Source organism: Antennarius striatus, chromosome 6, assembly GCF_040054535.1.
Source record: "Antennarius striatus isolate MH-2024 chromosome 6, ASM4005453v1, whole genome shotgun sequence".
Lineage (NCBI taxonomy): Eukaryota > Metazoa > Chordata > Actinopteri > Lophiiformes > Antennariidae > Antennarius > Antennarius striatus.
The window spans coordinates 3,462,079-3,467,424 of NC_090781.1; positions in this window are offsets into that span (position 1 = coordinate 3,462,079).

Here is a 5,346-nt window from a genome sequence, read left to right on the forward strand (position 1 = left end):
CTACCATGGTACAGACTGTCATTGGTAAAAAATTAAAAAAAAAGTGTAATATTATTATTATTATTAATATTATTATTACTAATACTACTACTAATGCAGCCAGAGATACATCAACATCAACATGTAGATTTAGTCTGTTTATGGTAAAAGGAAAGTGGGATTTTGGAGTTCAGGGTTCCTTCACTCCAGTCCAGTCACTGACTACAGCTCCCTCTAGTGGCTGAGGAATAGAAGTACAGCACACTTCAACCGTCATTCAAAGGTTTACACATTAAAATACGTGAAATTAGTCTGAAGTAAATAAAATGACTCTAAATCATATGTAGAGATTTGACTACTTGTATAAATGTGTGTTGTATCCTTTGGAGATCTCAGTCACTTCCTTCTAGAGGCGCCAGATGGCAACACAACCAAGCCGGCGATCTAGTGCCCAGTTTTAAGAACACCACAGGGGGGCGCTATGCGCTAAAGATGCCGGACTCCATTTGATAGAGCAGGACACTGCTCCAGGTGACAAGAATATTATGGGTCATTACATCAGAGCCAATCAATAAGCAAAAGTTCAGTTGGAGTGAGTGTTTATTTTTAAGTTTCTCAATATTAGAAGTGCATCACGTTGAATCTAGCGAGTTGATGAATGAACTGTATGTAGGATGATGGTCAGACTGACGGACAGCAAACATGATCAGAAATAAACAGCTGAAAGGGTTTCAAAACCAGTCTAACCAGCTGTTTCCTGGGAAGCAGGTCTGTTTCGGTTCAGCCAGAACAAAATCCTAAATCCCCACAGTGAACTGAACTGACATGTAGAAATTTATGGTTTATAGCATTTTTAATGCATAATTTGAATCAGTTTGTTTTTGTGTATTATAAGCTTCTACACAACAAAGAGCAACATTTATGAATATAAAACATCATTTTCTATTTTTTAATAATATTTATGGAGGTGGGTAGCGCTGTCGCCGCACAGCAAGGCGGGTCCGGGTTCGAGGTCTGCTCTGCACGGAGTTTGCATGTTCTCCCTGTATCTGGGTGGGTTCTCTACGGGTTCTGCGGCTTCCTCCCACATCCATGCACTTTAGGTTAATTAGCCGTTCCAAAATTGCCCCTAATGTTTGAGTGTGTGAGTGTGAATGGTTGTCTGTCTTTGTGTGTCTTTGTGTGTCTTTGCCCCGCCTCACGGCCCTAGACAGCTGGGATAGGCTCCAGCTCCCTGCGACCCACTACGGCGGATAAAGTGGTTCGGAAGATGAATGAAAAGATGATAATATTTATGTGGAGTTTATCAATCGTGAAACCTGAAGGAAGCAACAGAAATAGTCCGTCCATTTAATTTAATTTATATTTACTGTCCTTTCATTTTATTTATAGTTTATTTGGATTTTGTTTCCAGCCCTTCCATTTAATTTATAGTTTATTTAAATTTTATTTAAACTCTTTCTATTGTGTTCCTGTTTTATTAGTATTACATAAAGTGTGTATATATATATATACACACACCATCAGGCAGTCTAGACAGAGCCAACATGCTGAATATTTTCTTCAACAGGTTCAGTTCACAACTGCCTCCCCCTCACATCCCGACCCCCCATGCCCCCCCCCCCACCGCCTCCTTCATGGTACCAACACCCCCATTGAACCAACACCATTACCCCCCACCAGCACCCCCCCACACACACATGTCAGTGACTACGGACCAGGTCAGGAGACTGCTGGAGAGACTTCACCAGAGGAAGGCAGCCGGACCTGATGGTATTAGCCCCAGGATCCTGAAGACCTGTGCCCCCCAACTGTCTCCAGTCATCACACACCTCTACAACCTGAGCCTGAGCCAGGAGAGAGTCCCGGTGTTGTGGAAGACATCATGCTTGGTCCCTGTCCCTAAGAAGTCGGCCCCATCAGAGTTGAACGACTACCGACCAGTTGCCCTCACATCCCACCTGATGAAGGCGCTGGAGAGGCTGGTCTTGGCTGGCTTGAGGCCTCAGGTGAAGGAGTTGCTTGACCCCCTACAGTTTGCATATCGGCCCCAATTGGGAGTTGATGATGCCGTCATCTACCTCCTGCAGAGAGCCCATTTGCATCTGGATGGTGGGGGAAACACTGTCAGAATCACCTTCTTAGATTTCTCCAGTGCTTTTAACACCATTCAGCCAAGGCTGCTTGGCGAGAAGCTGCAGGAGATGGGTGTCGACACCTCCACCATCTCCTGGATCAGTGACTACCTGACAGATAGGCCAAAGTTTGTCCTTCTGGGCAGTGTTCTGTCTGATGCGGTGGTCAGTGATACAGGAGCCCCTCAGGGGACTGTGCTGTCCCCCTTCCTCTTCACACTGTACACAAACGACTTCCAGTACAACTCCGAGTCATGCCACCTACAAAAGTTCTGGGATGACTCTGCAGTTGTTGGGTGTATAAGTGAGGGGAGGGAGGGGGAGTACAGGGCTGTGGTGGATGACTTTGTGGAGTGGGCTGCAGCCAATCACCTGAGGCTGAATGTTGGCAAGACCAGAGAGATGGTGATCGATTTCAGGAGGAAGGGGAACACGCCACAACCAATCCACATCCTAGGAGAGGCTGTAGAGGAGTTTATGGACTATAAGTACCTAGGTGTGAAGATCTCTAACAGACTGGACTGGAGTTCTAATGTTGACGCTGTCTACAAGAAGGGGATGAGCAGACTCTATTTCTTGAGGAAGCTGAGATCCTTCAACGTATGCAGCAAGATGTTGGAGATCTTCTACCAGTCTGTTATGGCCAGCATACTTTTCTTTGCCGTGGTCTGTTGGGGGAGCAGCATCAGAGCCAGCGATAACAACAGACTTAATAAGCTAATAAAGAAGGCTGGCTCTGTGATTGGCTGTAGTCTGGACACTGTGGAGGCCATGGTGGAGAGGAGGACTCTTAACAAACTTTTATCCATCATGGATAACCACGCTCACCCTCTCCACCACACACTGGACAGACAGCGGAGCTCGTTCTCCAAGAGACTACTACAGCTCCACTGTCGAACAGAAAGGTACAGGAGGTCATTCCTGCCACAAGCCATCACGCTGTGCAACAGCTCTGAAATATCAGACAGAGTCCCACCAGTCTGATGTTTTGGTATGGCTTCACTAGGTCCTGTGTGTGGCCACTGAGTGCCACACTTATTTATCTATGACGAAAGGCCTACCATGCCTGGGTACTGTTGTTAGTATCGTTATTAGTATTACTGTTATTACTATTATTAGTGTTAATATTGTTAATATATCTTTTCTGTTAATATTATTATTATTATTATTATTATTATTACGTTTAACTGTCTTATTTTTCCTTAATGCACATTTTCTGTATATTTTCTGTAACAATTCTGCTGCTACTGTGACACCTACATTTCCCAGTTTGGGATAAATAAAGTCTGTCTGTCTGTCTGTCTGTCTGTCTGTCTGTCTGTCTGTCTGTCTGTCTGTCTGTCTGTCTGTCTGTCTGTCTGTCTGTCTGTCTGTCTGTCTGTCTGTCTGTCTGTCTGTCTGTCTGTCTGTCTGTCTGTCTGTCTGTCTGTCTGTCTGTCTGTCTGTCTGTCTGTCTGTCTGTCTGTCTGTCTGTCTGTCTGTCTGTCTGTCTGTCTGTCTGTCTGTCTGTCTGTCTGTCTGTCTGTCTGTCTGTCTGTCTGTCTGTCTGTCTGTCTGTCTGTCTGTCTGTCTGTCTGTCTGTCTGTCTGTCTGTCTGTCTGTCTGTCTGTCTGTCTGTCTGTCTGTCTGTCTGTCTGTCTGTCTGTCTGTCTGTCTGTCTGTCTGTCTGTCTGTCTGTCTGTCTGTCTGTCTGTCTGTCTGTCTGTCTGTCTGTCTGTCTGTCTGTCTGTCTGTCTGTCTGTCTGTCTGTCTGTCTGTCTGTCTGTCTGTCTGTCTGTCTGTCTGTCTGTCTATTTTAATTGCACACACACACACACACACACGCACATACACCTGCAGGACGTGTAATTCGAGGGAAAGTCTCTTGATAGCTGTTAAATCACAACGGACATCACACACTTCTCTACATGAACAACATATACGCCACAGCTTGATAAAGCATTGATAAAAGAGGAAATCTGTCTTTAAAGGCTGAATGAGTGATTTATTTTTTTTTACAGATTAGATCTTCGCTGTTCATTGAATCATTAAATTATTTTGTATTCCAACATGAAGGATTTGATTCAGCTTCGCTTCAGGTTCTACTTCTTCCTCTCTGCTGCATTTGAAAAGTGGTTTTCCACTTCACATCTCATGTCAGTTCTAGCAATGCATCTTGGGAACAATCTTCTAGTTTATCTCTTGTCTTTCTGAATATAGGTAGTTCTCAACCTATGAACACAAGATTGTTTATAAGCTGAATTGTCACTATTACATTTCAATCTATAATCACCATTCAAGGTTATTTACATGCCATTACTACTCTAAATACGAAAATACTATTTCCTAAGACTGACCAAAAACAATAACAAGACATAAAAACAACACATAAATGAAACAAAATGAAGGTATACCTCGGCTTACATCGTTATCCCCCCAAAAATACATGAAAAATGAAAAACAAGTTCAAAAATTTTACATACTGTCTGTTTGCCACAAAATTTAAAAGCAAATATAATCATGTCACTGAACAATAAATAAAAGAATATAATATATTAAAATATATATATACGTATATTTCCAGTATCGAATGTTAACTGTCACTTGTAATTCACGTGTTTTGTGTGTGTGTGTGTGTGTGTGTGTATATATATACTATATACGTGTGCAAGCATTTGGAGTTAAACAAAAGTAATTTCCCTACGGGATTAATAGATTTATTTATTTAATTTTTACACACACACACACACACACACACACACACACACACACACACACACACACACACACACACACACACACACACACACACACACACACACACACACACACACACACACACACAGTGTACTGCCATCACTAAAATATACATGTACATATTTTGCTGACAGTTTTATTCACAGGCTTTCTGCTAAATGCCACACACTTCAAACTCATGCCAACTGATATTTTAGCATCCAGTAGACGTCATAGTAGAGCAAATGAAGCCACATGAAGCTTCGAACCGCAGTGAACTGATTGGGATGAAAAACTTCAGTGCTTCATGTGGCTTCATCTGCCCATCACTAACCTTACATGGACGTCCGAGTTAACATAATTTTAGCGTGTCATAACCGTTCCAACAATTTTTATGTTTTTGAGCAGAGAGTCCAAACAGCAGGAACGACACAGAAAACCGCAATGATTTCTGAGTGAAACTAGCTGCTAGCACCAACAGTCTGTCCAGCTATGGTTTCCGTTTGGAATGGGACAG